The sequence below is a fragment of the Canis lupus genome, chromosome 18 (genome assembly GCF_048164855.1).
Source record: "Canis lupus baileyi chromosome 18, mCanLup2.hap1, whole genome shotgun sequence".
Classification (NCBI taxonomy): Eukaryota; Metazoa; Chordata; class Mammalia; order Carnivora; family Canidae; genus Canis; species Canis lupus.
Genome location: NC_132855.1, coordinates 1,305,467 through 1,330,950, shown reverse-complemented (window position 1 = coordinate 1,330,950; position 25,484 = coordinate 1,305,467). Strand labels below are relative to the sequence as shown.

Below are 25,484 nucleotides of genomic sequence, written 5' to 3'. Positions count from 1 at the left end.
TGATTCAAAGTCGTGTTTACAAAGGAGGAATATAACCCTCTAAGTCGAAGGCCACAACCACTTGAAAACGGCATTTGCGGAGCAGCAGAATTCTAAAAATTCATGAAGAAATTACTGGGGCCAAGGCCTAGACGGCGAGCGTGACGTTGGTGAAAGATGAGGGCCGAGAAGACACCCCAGCCCGCGCCTTAGAAATGGGGTTGCCTAGTGGCGCCTTACTCGTTCACCTTTATCATCATCGACAACTGGTTTCGGAGGAAGGGGTCAAGGGGTCGGGCGGGGAGGCCGGCGTGCTGGGGCCCGGCCAGGAGGGAGGCCGCGCGGAGGGCGCCGGGGTCTGGGGAGCCGAGAGGGAAGACTCGCACCCAGAGCACCTGCTGGCCGGGCGCCCCGGGCCCTGATGGAGCCCCACCGGCCCGGCCCCCCGCCAACAAACACAGAAGATGTTTCAAACAAACCACCCAGGGCCTTGATGTTGACTTCTAGAGAAGGCTGCCCCGGGCCTTCTCCCGGACTGTTACCGTATGATATTCCGGGCTCTATGGCTGGTGTGTAGCTGCAGGCGACCCCAAACCAGCCTCGGCGCCACGGCCTTGCGTCGGAGGCCAGACAAGCCTCTGTGCCCTGGACCAGCGCTGGTGGGACTGGGACGAGCGGGGCAGAGGCTGCAACACTAAGTGGCCAAAACGAGGCTCCTTAGCCTGAGGTCCCTCCCTGAGGCCGAGACGCAGGACACAGCGCTAAGTGCATGATGCTCTGGCAAAGAGCGAAGCCCTCGAAGCCCTCGAGTGAAGCTGAAGCCCCTGAGGAGGGTGCGGTGTTTCGGGGAGAAGCCCACGATCCGCGCGGGAGGGGAGCTGACCTAACGGGTGCGCACCTGCTCGCCCGCCCGGCCTGCAGAAGCGCCCCCCGCGGCTCCCCGACCTACCCAAGTGCTTTACCTTCTTTGCCAATTGACTTTAAAGCTCTGCCCCTGCATGCTCTGCCCTGGGCGTCCGGGCTGGGGGCTGGGGGGTCGAGGGGCCGGGGCAGCACCGACTAGGCCCTGGGGCCCAGGCCCCCTCGAGATCTCCCCTCGGCTCCTCCTGGCAGGTGGGTGCCATCCGTACCCTCTTACTGGGCAAGGCCACTGGGAACAGCCAGTGTGGACAGAGCCCTGCCCGCCTACCCCGAGGTCTGAAGTCTCCCCTGCCTTTGGGTCATCACTTAAAAAAAAAAAAAAGTTCCCTCCAGACCTGGCGTGGACGGCGGTCACCGGCCCACTAACCTGGCAGCTGTTGGCTGACGCCGAGGCCCGGCGCTCTCCCAGGGGCTCTCCTCCCAGACCCCACGCCTGGCCTCAGCGGGTCACTGTGTTTCTCCGGTGTCAACCAGAAGTGGATCAGGAGCTGGAAGTGCTACGTGAGCAACAAGACGTGCCCGCAGTCACTCGCTCTGCCAGACGTGACGTGGTCATGAGGCGAAGCATAAAATCACTGCCTGTGGCTTTGCTTAAACCAAAGTGGAGCCGTTGCTTAGCCCCACGTCGGGCTCCCTGTGCCTCTGGCCCTCCCCACCCTCATGCTCCTCCGTCTCTCTCTCTCTCTCTCTCTCTCTCTCTCCTTCTCTCAAATAAATAAGATCTTTAAAAATAAATAGAATAATTTAAACAGTGTGATGTATACATAAGTTGATTTTATGTACACCCCAGGGATGGGGGGTTAAGTTAGGGGCGTGCTAAGGCCTCTCCTCAGCCATACATACCTCCAGGATGGTCGTCAGCATCAGAAAAGCTCTCATCAGATCCAGAGGCGGCCTCTAAAGACTTCAACACTTCATACCCGAGTCTTCACTAGAAGGTTCTCAACGGCCTGAAGGATATCAGGAATAATTTCTAACTGGAAAACTGAATGTGTCCGAGCTTTAGGAACTGGCACAAAATATCATACGAGCACTTCCTTGCGTAAACTCTATGAATGCCTGAGGCGAGGATTTCAATTTGGTGCCGAGTCTCACCACTTAAGGAAACCGCAGATCGCATTCAAGTTCCTGGACCTAAATTCTGACCAAAAGGCTAGCTAGATCCTTCTAGAATGGTATCACATCTGTCTTGAACAAACGGTTCATGCAAACTACCTGAGGATGCATTAAAGGACTGAGGCCCGGAACTGGCCAGCACAGTTAATGCTTTGGTGTCCGCTTACTCATGAATCTTAGCGCCGGGGCACGTTTGTTCTGAAACTTGCTTTGGTTTGACATTCCCTTAGCAGGCGTGGAAGCAGAAGTTTGTAGACTTCCCCATCTCCAAGGTTAGGTTCTGCTGCTGCGTCCCAGTGGCGAGTGGCCAAATTGGCGCGGGTTGGTCTATGACCCAAGGCTCCGAATGAGAATGTACTCACTTTACGATTTTAATTGTAGATCCAGAATCTCCCCTAACCGATCACCGAAAAGACACAGAGTGGTGAACATCCAGGCATTACATGATTTTATTTTTGCTGTTGAGATAGGGAAGTTGAGTAACATGTTAGGTATCGGTAAGCGTTTCCTCTTCTCATTTCTAATTGCTCAGGTTCTTGTCAGGAGTTACTTTATGCTTCTTTCCAGGACGCTCCACGTTCCTTTCATTGACCTGCCTCTAGTCCCCTTCTCATGAAGAACAAGGTGGGCACCGACCACCTTCTCAGCCCCCTTTCTTTGAAGGGCATCTAGGCGCGTCACTAGGCCCGTCTGTGGGAAAAGAATCCAAGCACCTAGTACATTTATTAACTAACCTTGATAAACAACCAGGGATTCAGCTTCTGAGCTGAAGCCCCGGAGAATCACGGGGTCTTGGGGACTTACACTGCAGTCCCCAAGGTCAGAGTCCCAGCACAGGTTTCTAGGAGATACTCGGCCATCCGTCAGCTAGCAAGACATCTCAATGAGCTTTCGCATTTCAGTACTCCACTAAAGACACTGGAAAGCGGGAGGAACCTTTTTAGAGGTTACTGGGACAAGGAGGAAGGGAAAGACAAGGGGGAAAACTGGGAAGAGGCAGGAGGCAGGAAGAAGAGGAGAGTCATAAGGAGGCAGGAATTGAACAATGTCCCATTCCTATTCCCCTTAAAGGCTCGAAAAGAGTCCCATGTGCTGGGCTCCTGCAGCTCTCCCGGGAGCTGCCATACGTACTTTCTGCAACGAGATTCCAGCCTCCAGTAAGCTCATTGGTCACCTTCCACCGACAGGACAAAGTCTATATTTTTACATTTATCAGTACGTTGTCCGTGTCTTCTTGGCACTATCACCCAGTGAGTCCCACGTCGGGCTCCCTGCATGGAGCCTGCTTCTCCCTCTGCCTGGGTCTCTGCCTATCTCTCTCGGTCTCTCACGAATAAATAAATAAAATCTTTTTAAAAAAATTAGAAATTATAAAAATTCTCATTAGACATTAAAAAATGTTTTACTTTTTGTACTAATTTTCTAAGGCCGCTGTAACAAAGCACTAAAACTTGATGGTTTAAAACAACAGAAATGCATTCTTTCCCAGTTCTGGAGTCCAGAAGTCTGAAATCAAGTTATTGGTGGGGCCACGCTTCCTGTGACTTCTCTAGGGGAGGATCTTTCTCGATTTTTCCAGCTCCTGCTGGCTCGGGCATTCCTAGGCTTATAGCAGCATAGCCCCGATGTTTGCTTCAGTGTCACACACTGTCCCGCGTGTGTTTCTCTCTGTGTCTCTTCTCTTCTCATAAAATCAGTTCTATTGGATTCAGTCCTGCTCTAAGGCCCTCATCTTAACTTGATTGCAGGTGCCGAGACCCTTTTCCCATGTAAAGTCCCAATCACAGGTCCTGGGAGGTTAGGGTTGGCACCTATCTTTCGGGAGAACAACAGCCCTCCAGAAATACAAACTTAAGAGGCACAAAGTGAGGCAAGGAGGAGGACGACAGCTGCCAAGGGCACTGAATTTATCCGACAGCAAATCGCCAGCCTATGATAATAATTGTGACGTGTCCTGCCTGTAATACCTTTATGAATATTGTTATTATTCTGTTTTGTTCTTTTCAAAAAAATCTGCTATTCGTTCGATTCCTTTTTTTTTTTTTTTTTAATTTTTTTTTTTTATTATTTATTTATGATAGTCACAGAGAGAGAGAGAGAGAGGGGCAGAGACACAGGCAGAGGGAGAAGCAGGCTCCATGCACTGGGAGCCCGACGTGGGATTCGATCCAGGGTCTCCAGGATCGCGCCCTGGGCCAAAGGCAGGCGCCAAACCGCTGCGCCACCCAGGGATCCCTATTCATTCGATTCCTATAGCAAACCGTGAACTCTCGCAAATGAAGGAGGCCGGGATGATCACATCTTTTTTATTTTCTAAGTCATAACAAAATGTCCTGTCCGCCTTATCATCAGCCATGTCACTCTGCAGGGCTGTGTGTTTCTGTCGCATGAAGCGTCAAAGGCCGCACAGTGATAGGCGCGGCAAGGACAGGTCAGTGCAACTCTCCCGTGGACGTGGGGGGAACCCTGGAGACCTCAGTCCAGGCTGCTTTTTCTTCTCTCTGCCACATGGTGTCGCCCCTGAGAACCGGTGCTGCTGTGCTAGAAGATTCTCCAGGACCTTGAGAATCTCTGCAGACGGAGGGTCTGATTGTCTCAGACCAAGTTAGCCTAGGGGACCCGGCACGTCTGCAGCACTGAGCCCAACCTTTCGGGCCTACACCATCATTCATTCATTCAGGTTACCCCCCGGCCTCAAGAAGGCTGCTGAGTCTGACAGCCTCCCCCTGGCATCGTGGGGACGCCTTGCTCTGTCTTCCCAGGTCACCTTGACCCCACGGCTAAGGTGGCTCCGACTCATCTCCTGCTACAAATACAAGGAAGAGTTCGGAGAGTGTGTCCTAAAGGGACCGGGCCATCCGGGCTTGGGATGCGGGGTGGAGGCCCGTCCTCACTACAGTCCTCCTTCCGGGCAGGTGCTCCCAGGGCAGCGGCGCCTCCTCGCTTCGGCTTCATTCTCAGAGCTGCACCCTGAGCCTCCCAGTGGCCTTGAGACACTGGGTCCCAATGGGCTCGGCCGTGCTCCACCTTTCCCATCTCGTTCCTGTCTCCCCGAGGGAACCCGTCTTGCTCAGATCTGCCAATTTTTCCATTTTCAGTCCTGGGGAAGCACCCCTCTTTCCATACTAGATAAAGTTGTGTTCTGTAATTGCCAGCCACGAAGGGTCCCCTTCTACGCGCACGTCGTCAGCAGAAGGCCCCGCCGCCCTATCCCCGGCCGTCTGAGCGCGGCCGTCTCAGTGGCACAGGATGCCCTTCTCCTCCACGATCTCATGGGTGGGGACAGCTCCTCTCCTTACATCTCAGGTGGCTTCCTCCTACTTCCCTCCTCGCCACGGCGCCCGGTGCTGTAAACACAATGTTTCTTTAGGTGACAACGTGTCTGAAGCCAATCGGGCCAACTGGCCATGTTAGGTTTGGGAAATCCGAGGTGGACAGAGCACGGATCTCCCCCCCAACAACCTCACTAAGTGATGGAAAGTCTTATCCTGTCTCTTGCCCTTTATGCACCTGTCCATCAGCAGGCCGACACTAAAACAGTCAACGCAGCCTGTTGTATAAGCTAGGTGTCGTCTCCATTCTTGTCCTTGCAGGGACCCTGACAAAACTTGGCAAAAAGAAGAAAATCCTGTCATTTGTGAAAGACGCCAGCATCCTTGCCACCCCTGCCGGAGACTGTGATTCGCTAAGTCTGAGCCCTTCAACAGCTGGTTACTAGTTACGACAGAGACCTCCAGCCCACCGATCCTAAAAGATTTAGTGCCAGGCCTTTACCAAAAAAGCGTGTTGACCCCTCATTTAGAGCAGTGCCTTTCAGGTACTTCTCTGTGTCGAAGGGCCTGTTGTTTTTCTTTCTTTGTTTCTCATTTCCGGTCAACAGTGGACCAACACTTTTGCTTAAATACAATAAAGATGAATTCTTATAAAACAAAAAGATGCAAAAATATAAAGCCTGATTGTGTTACCTATGAGGTTCAGCAAACATAACATTACTTTGTCAAATTGCTAAGAATGGGAGGAGGCAAGGGCTTTCTCCTGATGTCTGCACCTACTGCGGGCTGATTCCTGCTGCCCGTGCACTGCTCCTCGGGTGGCTCCTGCCGTCGGGCGGCTTGGGCAGCTGCACGGTAGTGACACCGAGGACTGAGAAATGTTTCCTGCGTACAGGACGCCACCCCTCTTTGGTACGATAGTCTTTTAGGACTTAGCTGACGTTTCATTGACCAATCTGTCTCCCGTCCCAGCTGCTGGCTTCCATCTGCCTTCTTATTTCAGAAATGTATGCAGCCGCCACTGCTACTTTGCATTAAGTGCTGCTCGCTGACTTACTCCTGAGCTTTCAGTTTTAAATATAGTATCTACACGCACACTGTTGAAGGAACAGAACCCCCAAAGGAGAGATCACTCTGCACACAGGGAGAACTCACTAAATTTTGTTGTCTAATTGACATGCAGAGAAAATGAAAGACTCCAGAAAAAAAAAAAAAGATACAGGAAAACACTCTCCAAAGTCCCCCTGGACAAATTACCTGCAGTCTAGGAAAATAAAAAGCCTGCGAATCCCCTTTATTAGCTGGTGTCATGTTGCTAGGCAACAAGCTCTCCCTGCTCTCGGCCTGCGGCTGCAGCCAGGCTCTTAGGAGTCAGGCTCGTCTCCCCTAAGTCCCTAAGAGGCCTCAACCCTGACTTCTACCTTTTCCATCTCCTAGTGAGTTGCTTTTTGGGGACTGCCTGGTTCCAGGACCCAAGCAGGATCCCTCCCTTACAGCCCACTAGCGCTATGGCCCTTAGGAATCACAGGCGGGAGAAAACTTAACAGGGCGTCTGCCCCTGTGTCCCTAGCCTGGGCGAAACCCTTCAGGCCACCAACTGCATCGCGGGCTGACCAAATGCTTCCGTGCAGACCTCTCGGAATCTCGAATGCGTGCACGAAACAGACTGAGCATATATATAGGACAGGGCTGGACGGCACGCGGGCTCAGACAGTGGCACCCCCTGCCAGCGCACAACTGTTCTCTACTGTTTACCCTTCAAGGACATGGATAGAGCTAGCTGTCCATCATCGGAGAGGACGAGCTCCTGAAGCCCAGAAAGTGGGCATTTTTTTTGCATTATCTGTACAGCACACACCACCAGGTAGGCACATAAATAAATGTTAAATATTAATAAATGTTACTTTCTAAGACATGAAAGAATAGAATGAAATCAGCTGCCAAGTAAAGTTGCTATAATAATAGTCAGTTTATTTCAATAATATGTTCCATTTATCACTATACAGAAGAACAGGAAAAATGGTCCAGGACCTTCCATCAGCACATCACAGTTTTGAGCATCAATTCCCAAATGAGAAATCCAGGAGGGGGGAGAGGGAACTGAAATCACATAATTTTCCTGATGAAGGTCAAGGAGAGAGCAAGGTGAAAGGAACAGTGCTCATTGCCTGGTCAGACGCGTCACTGAGGGCTAACTGTGCACCAGGCCACTTATTTTTAACCTTGACAATAGTTAAATAGTAACTACCTTAAGTAGTAAAGGTACAGAAACCTTTTCTCACCTTAAAAACAAGGACATGGAGGCTCAGGCAAGTATTTTGTCCAAGTTGGAGTTTTTAAATGGCAGAGGCAAGATTCGAAGCCGGATCTCTTTTTGTTCATTCTATTCCTACTAATTGCAACATGTCTATCAGTGTCTCCTCGGTGGTGAATCCTAGTGCTCAGACAATTACAGGATCTCAAAAATGTAGCTGGAGATAGAAAAAAAAAACAAAAAACAAACAAAAAACAAAAACAAAAAAAACTCCTTGGGGCCCCTGCATGGCACAGTTGGTTAAGTGTCTGACTCTTGGTTTTGGCTCAGGTCATGATCCCGGGGTTGTGGGATTGAGTCCCATGTCAGGCTCCGTGTTCAGTGCAGTCTCCCTGAGATTCTCTCTCTCTCTCCCTCTGCTCTTCCGTCTCTCTATCTAAAATAAAGAAATAAAATCTTTTTGAAAACCGCCAATATCAGAGACCGTGATAAAAAACAAAAACAGCAGCTCAGGAATCCTCAGTTAGGCTTTCGATAGCAACTGCAAACTGGAGATGGGGTGGGCGTGGGAGGCGGAGTAGGGAGCCTGCAGGAAACGCACCAACAGGAATTTGAAACTCTCTTTGAAGCTTTTTGTGTTTTGTTTCTCAGTCTAATCTGGCATTTAAAGTGTCGAATATACTAAAATAGTAGCTTCTGAGAATAGATTCAGGACATGGTGTTTTCCAGTTATGTTGTACTTGTACTTCAAAGGGTAAACATTTCGAGCTAAATTATTCAGTGAGGATTTAGTATTCATCTATTGCTGCTGAATACTAATGAGAAAATGAGATCGTGGTTTATCATTTTCTATTATAATAGCAGAGAAAGCTATTGGCAGGATCCCTGAGAAATGTCTTTCCCAGGTCACTAGCCTTGAAATATTTTGCATATCAAGCAAAAAGCCAATGCTTATGAAGTTATCAGTTGTGTACGATCACCGGCAGAGAATGTGTGTGCGTCTGTATACCTCAGTGTCTCTCCAGCACGTCTCCAACATGTGTGTCCAGCAGAGGGTGAGTTTGGGGATTGAAAGCATGGAAAGCCAAACAGGAGAATGACCTGTCACTAAAGAACTAAAAAACATATGCACAGAAAGCTCAAACAATCCATCAGGGAAATAAATAATTAATAGTTTTTCAGGAATGACAGCATCTTGATTGTCTCTTGTCCCCTTGAACCTCTTTCCCTCCTTTTATATGATTTCTTCCTATCAAGATCTAAACTTTTTCCATTAAAAACAACACTTTTCCTTCAACTTTATGTTATGATTCAGCTGCCACCTTATGCCTCTCCTGTCCTTTGCACTTAAACTTCTCAATCCAATGCCTACCTCAGAATCTCCAATCATTCAATCTGGTCACATTTCCCATTGCTCCACCTAACTCAGCCTCTGAGATTGCTGTTTACCCCAGATCACCAAACCCAGTGCACCTGTTGTTACATCGTTCTACTTCTTACCTGAAATGCCCTTTTTTTTTTTTTTTTTTTTGCTCCCAACATCACTCTCAGTTCTCTGCTATCTCTTTTCCAACTTCTTTTGCTGATTTCTACCCAAACCAATTTTCAAATGTTGGCATTAAGGGACTTTTCTCTTCTTGTATATACTTGCTACCTCTCAGCTATGCACATAGGTTTAATAATTCTGAACCTATATGACCTCTAATTATATGCAAATTAGTCTCAAATTTGTATCTGGAGTCCATACCTTGCTTTTCCTGAATTCCAGATATGAATACATTTCCCTAGTCAGCACCTCTACTTTAATGTCTCCCAGGTACCTCAACTTAAAATATCCCAAGATGAATTCATATTCTTTCTTCCTGCCTTCCCCCACAACTGAAAATGTAGCATTCTGAAACTTATGGTTGCAGTAAAAGCAGTGCTCAGAGGAAAACATTAGCTGAACATTTAAAAAAGAGAAACAGGGACCCCACGGTGGCACAATCAATTGAGCATCTGATTCTTGGTTTCGCATCAGGTCCTGATCCCAGGGTCATGAAATCCACCCCATGTCTGCTCTGAGCAAGGTATCTGCTAAAATTTCTTTCTCCCTCTCTCTCTCTGTCCCTCCCCCTGCTGTCTCTCTCTCTCTCTCTCCCTCTCTCTCTCTCTCTCTCAAATAAATAAATAAATCTTTGGGGAAAAAAAGGAAGAAATATCTCACACCAACAACATAACCTTACACAATAAGGAACTAGAAAAAGAAGAGTTAATTAAACCCCAAACTAGCAGAAGAAAGGAAAAAACAAAGATTAGTACAGAGATAAATGAAATAGCGAACAAACAAACAAAAAAAGAAATAGCAAACAGAACAACAATAGACAGAATTGAAGAAATCAAAAATTGGCTCTTGGAGAAGATTAACAAAACTGACCCATCCTTAGCTAGACTAAGAGAAAAGAGAGAACATACAACCAAAATCAGAAGCGAAAGTGAAGACATTACTGTAATCCTACAGAAATAAAAAAGATTATAAGAGAATGCTATGAACAACAGCTTACCAACAAAATAGATAACCTAGATGAAATAGAAGAGTTCCTAGAAATAGATAAATTACCAAAACTGACATAAGAAGAAATAGAAAATCTGAATAGACTTATAAAGAGTAAAGAGATGGAATCAATTGAAAAAATTCCAGTGAGACCTACAGTCTCACTTGACAACATTTCTTCCTTTATGGATGGCCCTGGGGCTTTGGAAAAACACCATCCATCAAAATCTCTGTTTCTGAGACAGCTTTGAGAAAATTCCAATCAGCATACAGAATTAGGCCAGTACAAGGCCTTGATCCTGCCTCTGAAGCTGACTGAGAAGGAACACCATTCCTTTTTGAGGAGGCCACAACTTTGGCCTCTACTAAGCTAGAAAGTATCCAGAAGTCCCTGAGCTAGCCAGATGTGATACCCTTCCTCTATAACCTATAATTCCAAAAGCAAGAGCATGCTTCTTGGCATGACAAACCTGTACATTTACGGCCAACTGATTTTTGAGAAGGGTGCAAGATCATTCAATGGGGAATGAATAATCTCTTCAATAAATGGTGCTGAGACAATTGAACAGCCGTACACAAAGGAATGAAGTTGAACATTTCAGTTATGCAAAATGAGTAAGTTATGAGATTTAATGTACAACATGGTGATTATAGTTAATGATACAGTATTATATACTTGAAACTTGCTAAGAGGGTAGATCCAAAGCACTCACAACAGAAAGGAAGGAAGGCAGGAAGGCAGAAAGGCAGGAAGGAAGGAAGGAAATAGTAACTATGTGAGGTAATGAATATGTTAATTAGCCTGATTGTAGTGGTCATTTCACAATGTATACATATGTCAATGTATATATATCATGAAGTATTAAGCCAGGAAAAGACAGAGAAGAACCTTATGCATGTTATTAAGTGAAAGAAGCCAATCCAAAAAGGCTATACACTGTATGGTTCCAACTATACAGCATTCTGGAAAAGGCAAAACTATAGAGAGAGTAAAAAATCAGTAGATGTCAGGGTTTTGAGGGGAGGTAGAAATAAGTAAGTAGAGCATAGATTTTTTTTTTTTAGGGCACTGAAATAACTCTGTATGATACTATAATGAGAGATACATGTCATTATACATTTGTTCAAACCCATAGAGCATACAACACCAAGAGTGAACCCTAATGTAAGCCACAGGCTTCGGGTAACTACTATGTGTCAGTGTAGGTTCATCAATTACAACAAATGTACTGCTTTGATGTAGAAATTGTTGATAATGAGGAGATTATGCATGTGTGGGAATAGGGCATACATAGGAAATCCCTATACCTTCATCTTAATTTTGCTTTATTTAAAACTTAAAACTGCTCTTAAAAAAAATAGGCCTTTTAAACCTTTTAAAAAGTAAGAAAATAGTGCCTATGTGAAGTGATGGATATGTTTGTTACCCGGGTTGTGGCAATCATTTCACAGTGTGTATGTGTTATCAGAACATTAAGTTGAACATCTTAAATGTATACAACTTTTGTTAGTTAAACCTCAATAATGCTGAAAAACATAAACATTAACTCAAAATGCATTAGTAACCTAAATACAAGAACTACTAATAGGAAACTCTTAGAGGAAAACATAGAGGTAAATCTTTAGGGCCCAAATCTTTAGGATTTGACACTAGATTCTTATATATGAAACCAAAAGCACAAGCAACAAAAGAAAAAAATAATAAACTGAACTTCACCAAAATTAAAGACTTTTGTGCATCAAAGGACATAATCAAAAAAGTGAAAAGACAACATATCAAGTGGGAGAAAACATTTTCAGACCATATATCTGATAATGTCCATAATATATAAAGCTCGTTATATATCTAGTGTCCAGAAATATAAAGAACTCTTACAATGAAACAACAAAAAGATAAATAACCCAATTTAAAAATAGGCAGGAGATTTGAGAATCTCTCCAAGTGTATATAGTGACCAACAAGCACATAGAAAGATCTTCAACATCATTAGTCATTAGGGAAATGTAAACCAAAACCACGATGAGATACTACTTTATATGCACTAAGATGCTATAATTTAAAGAAAAGAAAAAAGAAAAGAACAAGGGGTGGGGAGCATGTGGAGAACTTAGCACCTTCAAACATTTCTGGTAGGAACATAAAATGATACTGCTGCTGTGGAAAGCTGGCAGTTCCTCAAAAGGTTAAATATAAAATTACCGTGTGACCCAGACATTGCCCTTCTGGATCTGTCCCCACGGAATTGAAAACCATACGCAAATACTTACACACCTATGTTCATTGCAGGCCTCATCGCAATAGCATGAAGGTAGGAACAATCTAAATGCCACCAACAGACGAATGAATGCGTGAATTGTGGTGTACACGTCCAATAGCAAAATTGCAAGAATGAAGTGTTGATACCTGCTTCAACATAGTGGAACCTCAAAAACATTTTGCCATGTGAAAGAAGCCAGACACACAAGATCGCGTATTGTGTGATTCTACTCATATGAAATATCCAGAATTGGTAAACGCCTAGACAGAAAGCAGCCTGGCAGTTACCAGGGTCTGGGAAAGGGGGCAACAGGGAGTGACTGCTTAATGATATGGCTTTCTTAGGAGGAGATGGGAACATTTCGGACTTAGACATAGGTGATGATGTGCACACCATTGTAAGTGTACTAAATGCCACTGGGTGTACATTTAAAATGGCTAATTTTATGTTATGTGAACTTAACTTAAATTTAAAATCAACAAAACCAGAGGTTGTAGAAGACCAGGAAGATAACCAACAGCTTCTCCCTTCTTTCCTAAACTCCCTTTAGAATCAATAACTCAGTTATGATACCTTATATGATAGTAAAATTTTTAATGCATTTCCACCACCTTGAAATAAATGCATGATTTAAAAAATTAATTTAAATATTTTAATTGAATAGTTATGCCTTTTCTTATTAAATTCAATGGCTTGTTGCCAAATTGTATTTCTTTTTTATTTTTCAAGATTTATTTATTTATTTTATAGAAGGAGAGAGGGTAGAGGGAGAGAGAGAATCCTCAAGCAGATTCCCTGCTGAGCACAGAGCCCAATGTGGGACTTGATCCCAAGACCCCGAGATCATGACTTGACCCAAAACCAAGAGTCATCTGCTAACCGACTGAGCCACCCAAGTACTCCCAAATTATATTTCTTTTAACTCACAGAATCAAGACTTTTTTGATGTCATTTAAATTAGGATGATAGAGGGAGGGACACCTGGCTACCACCCTAGGGAGCCTGCTTCTCCCTCTGCCTGTGTCTCTGCCTCTCTCTCTCTCTGTGTCTCTCATGAACACACAAATCAAATCTTTATAAATAAATAAATAAATAAAATCTTTTAAAAAGTGATTCAAGGAAAACGGGTAATAGCACATTAACTGAAAACGTATTACCTTTATACATCTTATCTCCCTTTCTAATAAAAGTCATAAAAATATTCACAATAAGAACACATTTCATTGCAATCAGCAAAGGAAGTGGGTGCTTGGTCTTTGGTATCTTGATTAGACAGTTTTATTTTCATTTTTTAAATTAGTTTATGTTTAGAGAGACAGTGTGTGTGTGTAAGTGGGGCAGGGAGGGGCAGAGGGAAAGGGAGAGAGAGAATCCTAAGCAGGCACCATGCTCAGTGTGGAGCCCACGGCAGGGCTTGATCCCACGACCCTGAGATCATGACCGGAGCCGAAATCAAGAGTCAGAGGCTTAACTAACTGAGCCACCCTCACACCTCTTGATTAGACAGTTCTAAATGGACCCTTCTACAATGGGTTTTCTTCAAAAACTTTTTTTAGGGGAGCCTAGGTGGTGCAGTCTGTTAAGCCTCCAATTCTTGGTTTTAGCTCAGGCCCTGGTCTCAGGGCCATGACATCAAGTCACATTGGGCTCCCCAGTCAGCAAGGAGTCTGCTTAAGACTCTCTTTCCTTTGCTCACTGCCTCTCCCCCTGCTTGCACTCCCTCTCTCTCTCTAAAATAAATAAATAAATCTTAAAAACAATTTTTTTGGGGATCCCTGGGTGGCACAGCAGTTTGGCGCCTGCCTTCAGCCCAGGGCGTGATCCTGGAGACCCGGGATCGAGTCCCACGTCGGGCTCCTGGTGCATGAAGCCTGCTTCTCCCTCTGCCTGCGTCTCTGACTCTCTCTCTCTCCTCTCTGTGCATTCTCATGAATAAATAAATAAAATCTTAAAAAAAAACCAATTTTTTAAAAATTTGAGTATAGTTGACACAGTGGATTTTCTTGAAGTGCAACTAATTTCAAAACGTTCTCTACATATGAACTGAGACCAGATGCAAGAGGATTATTAAAACAGTCCTCCTACAGCCCCAGAGTGCTATTTTCATAGTCTGTATGTGGAGTCCTATGCTATTCTTTTTTCAGGGTTATATATTATTTATGACTTAAATTATTTAAACTTTCAACAACAACAACAAAAAAAGGAAGGTGAGAGAGATACAATAACCAAAACCAAAAAAAAAAAAAAAATGTGTACAAACCAAGTGGCGTGAAAAATGAACTACAAAGTCTCAGATCTTGTCTTAGTTTGGATTCCCCAAAGCAGACCCTGGAACTCACAATGGGAGTAAGAAGCCCAGGCAGTCAGTGAACAAGTTAGGAGGTTAAGATATGAAAGAGAGAGTGCTCATAAACTGGTCCTATGAACATGTTACCATTGTAGGTAACTGTAGGTAAATGTCCTTGAGGACCCCCCCGCCCCGAGAGATGGGGTGCCTACCACACAATTTTCTCTCCAAGATGTGAGAAGGCTGGAATATATGACCACCAGATCCCTTCCATTTCCATCCTCGTTAGGTTGGGAGCTGCTCCTGGCTATTTACTCCCAGCTTTTCTATCTGAACCCAAAAGAGCTGAGCATGCTTCCACAGCCAGAGAGCACCTTCAGGCAGAGACACACAAGAAACTGCCCGGATGGTCAGGAGCTGCCTAAAAAAGGCCTCTGGGGTGGCCCAAGGAGTGCTAGCAGGACACAGGTACAGGCTGGGTTCTCCTGCAAGCAGACCGACATGAAGCATAAAGTGCAGGCTCTTACTGACCAGGGCCCCGGGGAACAAAACTATGAATGCAAGAGAGGGGAGTGACATCAGTCAGAGGGCCACGTCAGGCTTCAAAGATGTAACACATTTACCTTAGGGAATGAGAGCAGCCTACCTGGAAGCATGGAGACTCTTTATCCTGGGATATTCTTAAGGGAATATGACCAAGTACAAGATTTTTCTACACTTTTGTTAAAGATAAATTGTAATCTATGTGAACTTGCCCCATTATCAGGTACGCTCAAATCCAAATAGTTAACATATTTAAGCAAATAAAAATTAATTCATAACACACCTTTTATGTTACTGCTAATTCACTTGATTTTAAATTCAAGTTAAAATGATGAACTTTTTCTTTAAATGATGAACCTTTAAATACAATACGTATCTTAGAGACATTAAATTATTTATAAATAGTCCCCACACTACTCTTCAGTGCCTTTCTAGGCTGCATGAACATGGGAATAAAAATGAAGCACATGTACACATACTTACATAGGTTTTATTTATTTATTTATTTTAAAGAATTTATTTATTGATTCATGAGAGACAGAGAGAGAGAGGCAGAGACACAGGCAGAGGGAGAAGCAAGCTCCATGTAGGGAGCCTGATGTGGGACTTGATCCCGGGACTCTAGGATCACACCCTGGGCCAGAGGCAGGCGCTAAACTGCTGAGCTACCCAGGGATCCCACTTACATAGGTTTTAGACCAAAGTGATGATTGTGTCAATGCAGAACAAATTTTAATATGCCAAAGACTCCATTCAGCATATTTGTTTATTTTTTCTTTTAAGCTTTTATTCATCCATTCATGAGAGACACAGACAGAGAGAGATGGAGACACAAGTAGAGGAAGAGGCAGGCTCCCCAGAGGGAGCCCGATGCAGGACTTGATCCTAGGACCCTGGGATCATGACTTGAGTGGAAGGCAGATGTTCAACCACTGAGCCACCCAGGAGTCCCCAGCATATTTGTTTAATTTTCAGATGTTAGCATTCTTGGGGGCGGGGGGAGCTTAGTTGGGAGTATAATGGACACAATAGACATATTTAATGTATGTAATTTGATGAGCTTGGACATAGGTATACATCCCTGAAACTACCACCACCATCAATCATAGGCACAATAATAGACATATCAGTCACTTCCAAAAGTTTCCTAGTTCTAATTTTTATTTGTTTGTGGTAAGAATGTTTAATACAAGATTTACCCTCTTAAAAAATTTTTAAGCATCTAACAAAATATTGTTAACTACAGACACTATGTTGTGCAACCACACCATATGTGCCCATCTTCAGATGAATGGTTTTTTTTTAAAGATTTTATTTATGAATTCTTGAGAGACACATACAGGGAGAGAGGTAGAGACACAGGCCATGGGAGAAGCAGGCTCCATGCAGGGAGCCTGATGTGGGACTTGATCCCGGGAACCCAGGATCACACCCTGGGCTGAAGGCAGGCGCTAAACCACTGAGCCACCCGGGAAACCCCAGATGAATGGGTTTTTAAGAGTGGGTTGTACATACAATGGAATATTATTCAGCCTTGAAAAAGAAGGAAATCCTGCCATTTGCAAAAAATACTGGTATTCTTACCACCACGTCCAGGGATTCTGATTAAATAATTCTGAGCACAGTACAACTAAATAAATACTCCACACCTTTCTCAAACAATATTCCAGGTACCAAAGTCATGACATCCCGAGTTAATGGAGTGTTTAGAAGAGCTAATGATTTTTACAAACAAGGAAAGAGAGATCTTTAGAATATTTTTTTACAGTATTTACCTTTGATTCACTGTTGTTTTTCAGCCCAAATCAAAGCATTTTTAAAATTAGCTTTAGTTTGCTCTCTTGAATCTTTCTGGTAATAAGTTAGGGCACAATGAACATAATGGCCAACAGCATAAGTTAAACCACAAACAACAAAGTAAATGAACAAGTTTTTAATGTTCTGAATCCAACTTTCTTCTACTCTTGTTTCAATTCTTGTACTAAAAAGTGATAAATAGGAATATGCACAAGCAGGCTTATTTATGTTCAGAAACTTATTTAGATTTAGTGATTTAGTGGTGTTATATATAAATGAATAAATAATATAGCAAAGTTCTCCAAAATGTTATTTTTATCACCAAATCTTTCTTCCATAATTTTGTCATTGTATTTAATTTTCTTCAGGCAGCCTGGGTGGCTCCGTGGTTTAGCGCTGCCTTCAGCCCAGGGCATGATCCTGGAGACCCGGGATCAAGTACCACATCGGGCTCCCTGCATGGAGCCTGCTTCTCCCTCTGCCTGTGTCTCTGCCTCTCTCTCTCTCTCTCTCTCTCTCTCTCTCTGTGTCTCTCATGAATAAATAAATAAAAACCTTTTTTAAAAAATTAAAAAAAATAATTTTCTTCCTTCTTATCATTTTCTTTAAAGTACAATGAAATATAAGCTCCATTCTACATATAGTCTAAAGGATTCTTCTAATTATTAATAACAATTATTTCCAATAATCTCCTAATTAGTAATAATAATTTCTATACTAAACATATTTACATACATTATCTTTTGATTCATCCAAAAATTCGATGTGGAAAGTAGGAGAACAATTGAATCCTTATTTTTAAAAAGATAATTGATATTCAAGAAGTTTAAAAGATGTGTCCATGGTTATACAGACAGCAAACAGGGTACACAGAATTAGAAACTAGGTCTCCTGGGTTTAAATTCTACTCTCTTTCATACATACCACCTTGATTTTCAACTTAAAATTAGTTCTTGGGGGATCCCTGGGTGGCGCAGCGGTTTGGCGCCTGCCTTTGGCCCAGGGCGCGATCCTGGAGACCCGGGATCGAAACCCATGTCGGGCTCCTGGTGCATGGAGCCTGCTTCTCCCTCTGCCTGTGTCTCTGTGCCTCTCTCTCTCTCTCTGTGACTATCATACATAAATAGATAAAAAAAAATAGTTCTTAATATGGATCACATCAATGTACAATTAAATTCAAGTTCAAAATGACCAGAGAATAATATTTTACCAGTTAGTGCTGGAGAGAGGCATGTGGCAAGCTAGAAAAAAATGAAAAGTCCACTATAATCTAGCCAGCATCCATGGGTCCATTCTCAAATTTTATAACCAACCAAATCTGGTTCTGTTGGAGGGGACCAGAAAGACTGAAATCTTTCCGGGTGAGATAGGTAGACAGACAATACAGTGACTCTGCTAAAATGACCGTCAGCTACAGAGGTCAGCACCAGGCTGTGAAAAACGCTATTTTCCTCCCAAATATCATTTTGTAGCATCGTTTATGACCCTTAAATTGAATGTATTTTAATGAAAGTTACAAACTATGATAGTGTCACATCATCGTTTATTCTGCTCATTTCCTTTATGGCTATCCGCAAGTCAAAAGGATTTAAAAGGGAAATAAAAGAAAGGAAACAACCAAGATTTTTAATCAAACAGTTTTACGTGAAATGCAGTATTTTAGACCCCATACTTCTTTACATCAAGTGAATGGGTAATGCCAGGAGCAGCACTCTCTTCACCTGGGAGCTGCAAGGGAGGAACTCAGAAAACAATCTCAGGGTGCACATGACCCAGTGTCCCCGGCTGTCACAGTCAGTGCCCTACAGCATCGCCTCCAGGACCCATGAGAGCTAAAGAGGGAAAACTCTGGTCTGACGGTGTCACATTGGCCTTTGTGAACAAATTAAAACCTGATTTTCTGCACACTTACTGTAGTTCTAGGAAAGATCTCAAAATGCAGAGAATCCAAAATTTTCCTTCTTTCTCAAATACCAGTAAAATGATTTTTAAAAGAACATTTGGGTTATCAAACAAAGAGGGGCTAAATATCTAATATTAAGCACAAAGAATAATCTCCAGCAATACTGTGGTTAAGATGAAAAGGTACAAAAGAGGAAATTTTCAAGAGTTTTAAATGTTTAGCTATTGGTCGTTTTCATGATTCTCTCAGTGGTATCAGGTCATACTTGCCGGGTCGCTTAAAACATAAAGAAAGGGTAGCCATCCATTTCAAGAATAATCTGGCAAAGAAAGAATGAAGAGACGACAAACCACAGGTCATAAAGACAATTTTAACTCTTGGAATTAAGTGCACTTGCATATAATGGATTGGTAAACCCTCGTGGCTGTAAGGAGGGCTCCGGGGAAGAAAACCTATTACCCTGTGAGCTGCTCAGAGAAGGGGTCACGTGCTATTCAGCTGATATCCTTACTACCCAGAACATAGTACACAGTTAATGTCTGCTGACTGTCTGTTATCTCTAAGGAGAAAAGCTAGGTTTGGGGTATTCAGAAATAGAAAAGTCTCCTAAGTCTGTATTTGACTGAGGTTCTGGATTGTAGGCTTTTGGAAGCATCCTTCAAAAATATACTAACACAGTTCCATTTTTGACATCAGATGTTTGAAACAAAATTTATTTCTTAGGATGCCTGGGTGGCTCAGGGGTTGAGCGTCTGCCTTTGGCTCAGGGCATGACCCCAGGGTCCTGGAATCAAGTCCCGCATTGGGTTCCCTGCAGGGAGTCTGCTTCTCCCTCTGCCTGTGTCTCTGCCTCTCTCTGGGTCTCTCATGAATAAATAAATAAAATCTTTAAAAAAGAAGAAGAAATTTATTTCTTATTGCATTAGAAGAAGGACAAAAGGAGTCAAAAAGAACAAACAGAGGTACCTGAGCATCTCAGTCAGTTAAGCATCTGCCTTCAGCTCAGGTCATGCTCTCAGGGTCTTGGGATGGAGCCTCTTATCAGGCTCCCTGCTCAGCAGGAGAGTCTGCTTCTCTCTCTGCCCCTCCCCTCCTCTTGTGCTCTCTCTCACTCTCTGTCTCTCAAATAAATAAATACAATCTTTAAAAAGGAAAGAAGAGAAAGGAAGAAAGAAAAGAAAGAAAGAAAAGAAAGAAAAGAAAGAAAGAAAGAAAGAAAGAAAGAAAGAAAGAAAGAAGAAAGAAAGGAAGGAAGGAAGGAAGGAAGGAAGGAAGGAAGGAAGGAAGGAAAAAAGAAAGAAAGAGAAAGAAAGAAAGAAAGAAAGAAAGAAAGAAAGAAAGAAAGAAAGAAAGAAAGAAAGAAAAGGAAACTTAGAGTGAAGGAATGGAAGGAGGAAGAGAAGAAACAGGGGAAGAGAAATAAAAAATTAAAAGTCACAGACTACAAATAAAATATAACTAAAATAAGAGCTCATGAATTATTAAGCAGGAACTAAAATAATCATATGATTTACTTTATGAATTAAATCAATTTTTTAAATGGACTTTAGCTACCATATAGGTTGTTGGAATTATCGATGGACTTTCATTCACTTATTCTTGCAGCGTCACGATCACTACTACGTGGATTACTCCCAAATCACTGATGCTTGACCATTCCTCCAAATATCAGGTTTCCAACCCTCAGATGCCTTCACCAGAAAATCCTACCGGTGCCTTTTAAACTTAACGTGCTAAAGCTGACGTGGTATCATCTGCTGCACCAACCTGCACTGACCCTTTCTTTGTGGTGGCATCATCCTTACTCCAGGGAAACAGGGCTGGAGAATCAGGGTCATCTTCATCTCTCTCCTCTGCCTTCATATTCCCTTAGCCATGAAGCAGGAAGCTTCCCTCTCTACAAAGCTTCCCTTGCTGCCCCCACCACTCCACCCCCACCGCTGCCATGAGCATATGACTCCTGCCCTCATCCTTTTGGATCTGGACGTGACCAGGCTTGAGAAATGCTCCAGCCTCCCAACGTTGACACCCCGTTCCTTGCCATGCTTCAGGGTCAATGCCTGATGTTGTTCCCTGCACGTGCTCCGTACATTCAGGTGTCAATCAATGCCTTTGCTTTCATTATTCCTCTGCCTAAGATATTCTTCCTGAACCAAAATTCTACTACTATCTGAAGCTCTTCCTTGTTCTAATAGTATAATCCATACCTTGTCTGCCTCCTTGAGCAGTTTGATCTATGTTTCTCTGAAAGCATTTTTCCCACTCTGCTTTAGATTAAACTTGCTTATTAACATTATTCTCCTTGCCAATAAATCCTAAGTAATTTAAGGGAAGTGATGGTGTTTTTTTATGTCTTGGAAAGTACTTGACTCATAGGGAGCATTCAAAAAACATTGATTAGTTACACTTTTAACACCCAAGTAGTTTAAAGGCAATAGGAAATACAGTTTCCAATAGAAAAGTAGATTTTATTTGGCAAACATAAAACATTCAAATGATTATAAAAAAAAGAATTATTTGCACTGACATTTAAGTCTTAAAAAATACAAGTATCATATCAAAGAATGACACTTATGCGCTTGTCTTAAATAGTCATAATGGCTGACACATGAAATGATTATGTGCTGTGCACATGAATTAAATTATTTGATCTTTAAAACCAGCCCATTCAACAGATGAGGAAACAAAGATGTGAGAAACTAATAATTTTCCCAATGTCTTACAAATAGTAAGGAACAACACAAGGATCCAAGGGAAAAGAGAATAATATAGATGCAGAAAAATCACATCATATTTTATCGATTTTTTTCACTGAATTTTCTTTTTTTTAATTATTTATTTATTTATTTTAGAAAAAGAGAGAGGGACATAGCGAGTGGTGGGAGAGGAGCTGAGGTAGAGGGACAAGCAGACTACACTGAGTACAGAGCCTAACTGGAGCTTGATCCCACAACCTTAAGATCACGACCTGAGCTAAAATCAAGAGTCAGATGCTTAACTGGCTGACCTACCCAGGCACCTCTTTTCACTGAATTTCTTAAAGTAATTGGTGTTACTGTGGTTAAAAAAACTTACCATTGGTTTCCATTGCCAATTGTTCAAGACTCTTGCTGTTTTAAAAATTAAAAAATTTCTAAATCATGTGCTACACTAAATGTATATTTAAGAAATACTACTGTACAGTCCATTTCAAAGTAAAAGTAAGTTTGAAATTATATAAGACATTATGATAATACAATTGCTTGAGGAAATGTTTGATTCTGAATATAATTTTCTACTCTTAGATGAATTTCTTGAGGTCAAAATATTCTATTTTGGGGGCATTTATTTGCATTTCTACCACTGTTTCTTCAGAGTCAAGTGCTATTGCTCAGTTTAAATGACCCCAAGCATTAAAGTAAAATGAGAATAATGTGAAATGATTCTTTATCTCATAAAAGCAATACTCACCACCAACCCACATATAATTTTACATAAGCTCCATATTTGACTCAAGGCAAACATCTGTAGTAGAACATTAGGCATGGCATTTTTCAAAGAAGGCTCCGGGAGCTTCAACTCTTGTATTAGGCACTCACGGAAGCAGGAGTTGTGCCCTGGGTTGTCAGCCAAGGGAACTGGAATGAAGAGATAGAGGTTTAATGCGGTCCGGAAATACCATGGCTTCGTCATAACTTAATATTTAAGCCCCAGGAGAGAAGTGAGGAGATAGAACTACACACACTCGCGTGAGATTGTGATCCTTGACCTGATTCTCATCAAGTGTGAAACCTCATCAGCCTGTCATCATCCAGCAACATGCAGTTAAACAAGGCAACCGGAGAGGATCAGAGCATCACCAAGTCCAGATCCTCCTTCATTCTCAGCTTTTCCCTTTTAACAAATTCCAGTCTTTTTTCTTCATTGCTCATGATTCCACCAACAAAAATAGTTCCTTACAGAGGGCATGTGATGCAGTGAGCACTGGGTGTTACGTAAGACTAATGTCACTGACCTCTACCTCTGAAGCCAACAATACGTTATATGTTAATTAACTGAATTTAAAGAGAATTAAAAAAAAATAGTTTCTTATATGAAAGGAGATATTTTTTTCTAGAATGGAAGAGGCTGAATTTTCCTAAAATATAACAACTAGGAGTGTATACCTAGGCTTCACTTTCACTTCTTATTGCACATCTTAGTAATAGAATCACGTAGCAACAAACATTAAGTGTTCCCCTTGCGTGTAGCACTGCCTCTTGTAGTAGGAGTCCAAGAACTGGTCCACCAGGATATTCTTTATATTTGTACTGTGTTTTATCAGTTACCCAATTCTTTCACACATATGTAGCTTTAGCTTCATAACCACCCTATGAGAAATAAAGTAACATTACCATCACTCTATTTTAAAGAGATGCAGAAATTGAAGCTTAAGGTATTGTCTCCTTAGGTCTCATGGATGGGGAATGTGAAGACATAGGACTAGAACCCACAATTATAAGGCAAGATTCGAGGACGGTTATATAAGTCACACAAACAAGCAGAAACTAAAGAGAGAACAGGATGTGTTTATCAAAATAGCAGGTTTAAGTCAGGGAAAAATTAAGACATATATATAGCTTAGAACCACGGCCTAGAATTTCCTTTGATGAGGAGGGGTCGAATGTCCTTTGTTGTGTTAATGAGGTGACTTTGGGAAAGCACCTAAGGATGATGGCCAGTTGCCAGTGGTGCCAACCATGTAATTAGAATGTTGGAACTTTCACTCCCACTTCTCAACTTCTGGAAAGAGGAGAGGGAGGCTGGGGATTGAATCAATCACCAATGGCCAATGAGTAAATCAATCATGCCTGTGTAATAAAGCTTCCATAAAAACCCAAAAAGATGGAGTCTAAAGAGCTTCTGGGTTGGTGAAGGTGTAGACATGTGGGGCAAGTGGTGCACTCGGGGAGGGTATGGAAGCTTGGGCTCTTTCCCACATGCCTTACACTGTGCATCTCTTCTATCTGGCTGCTCCCGAATTGTATGTTTTTCTAATAAACTGGTGATCTACTAAGTAAAATGTTTCTCTGAATTCTGTGGGCTGCTCTGGCAAATTAATTGAATCTGAGGAGGGGATTGTGAGAACCTCTGATTTATAGCCAGTGGGTCAGAAGCACAAGTGACAACCTGCATTTGTGACTGATGTCTAAGGGGTGGGACAGTCTTATAGGACTAAGCCTTCAGCCTGTGGAATCTGACGCTACCTCTGGACAGGTAGTATCATAATTGAGTTGAATTATAGAACATGCAACTGGTGTCAAAGCATTGCTTGAATATATCTGGAAGCCCCCAGTCCACACTTTGAAAATTGAGTACAGGAACTGAAAAGAGGTGTGCTAATGATACGCGAAGACAAAAGGTATTTGCGAGGACTGTACCAGGAAATGGGACACAAAGTCACTCCAAACTAGAAGATTACTGTGTGATCTGCTCTCACAGAAAAGTCAGGGTATTTGAGGACAGAATTTCCAAAATGGGAACCCAAAACTATTCGTTATGACTTAATGCTGCTGGAGATTAGTAAGGAACAAATGGTGAGTGGAGGAAAGTGTAGAGAGCCAGAAAGAATTGAACACGGTTTCTGGAGGTAATAATTGGGAGAAGGGGGCACCTGAGTGACCCAATTGGTTTAGCAATTGACTTGATCTCAGTTCAGGTCTTGATCTCAGGCTTCTGAGTTCAAGCCCTGAGTTGGGCTCCATGCTGAGTATGGAGCCTGCTTAAAAATTGGAGGTAGTAAATGGAGATGCAGAAAATTATAATAAATATGATTATAATTACATCAACGTCTACTATTTATTGAGTTTCTGCTAATGCCCTTAAAACCCTGAAACTTACCCCTTGCCACCCTTATTTTACATATGAGAGAATTAAAGTTCATAAGAGTTAGGTTACCCATATTGCCTGAGCTAGTAAAAAGCACAAAGTAGATTTGAACTCAAATTATTCTGAATCTTACCAAATATTTTAGCTGTGGGGTAAAAGGACCAATACAAAGCAAGCTATTATTTGTGGCCTAGAAACCAGGACCTCAAGAGGTTGCCTGAGTGTCAGAGCCAAGAATAGATGGAAGAAAAGGGATAGTAGCCAAGGTCAAATTAGGTTATCTAGAGGCAAGACAGAGTCCTGCAAGTAGAAAGTTTTCAGCTTCATCTCCTGCATCTTTCCTCATCTTAAGGCTTTATGATAAACCTTACTATCATATGAGCCCTAGTACTAGGAAAATGGTATTTGAATCCATAACTCAATATAATTGAACTCAATATAATATAAGATCCTGCTTCTCCAGGATCTGAGGTCAGAAAAGAAAAAAAGGTTAATCTAGAAATGAATGTGAATGTGCAATGATCTCTGGGAACAGAAAAGAGAATAAAAAAAAGTTGAGTATGGAAGGAGGTTCTTCTGCAGGGTATTATGGAGTGAAGTAAGTCAATCAGAGAAGGACAATCATCACATGGTCTCACTCATACGGGGAATATATAAGAAATAGTGAAAGGGGTTATAGGGAAAGGAGGGGAACTGAGTGGGGAAAATCAGAGAGGGAGATGAACCATCAGAGACTCCAAACTCTGGGAAACACACAAAGGGTTGCAGAAGGGG

The 25,484-nt window shown here is 42.7% G+C and overlaps 1 long non-coding RNA gene across 2 annotated transcripts in view; it reads right to left on the bottom strand.

Moving 5' to 3' along the window:
• Positions 1-17,500: 17,500 nt before the first annotated feature.
• The window catches only part of LOC140609413 (uncharacterized), a 33,904-nt gene continuing 25,920 nt past the window's right edge, over positions 17,501-25,484 (bottom strand). For both annotated transcript variants that reach the window (XR_012011245.1, XR_012011244.1), the window contains 2 exons: positions 22,314-22,480; positions 17,501-19,182 (listed from right to left, as the gene is read on the bottom strand). This is a non-coding gene — a long non-coding RNA (uncharacterized lncRNA). The remainder of the gene's footprint in view (positions 19,183-22,313; positions 22,481-25,484) is intronic.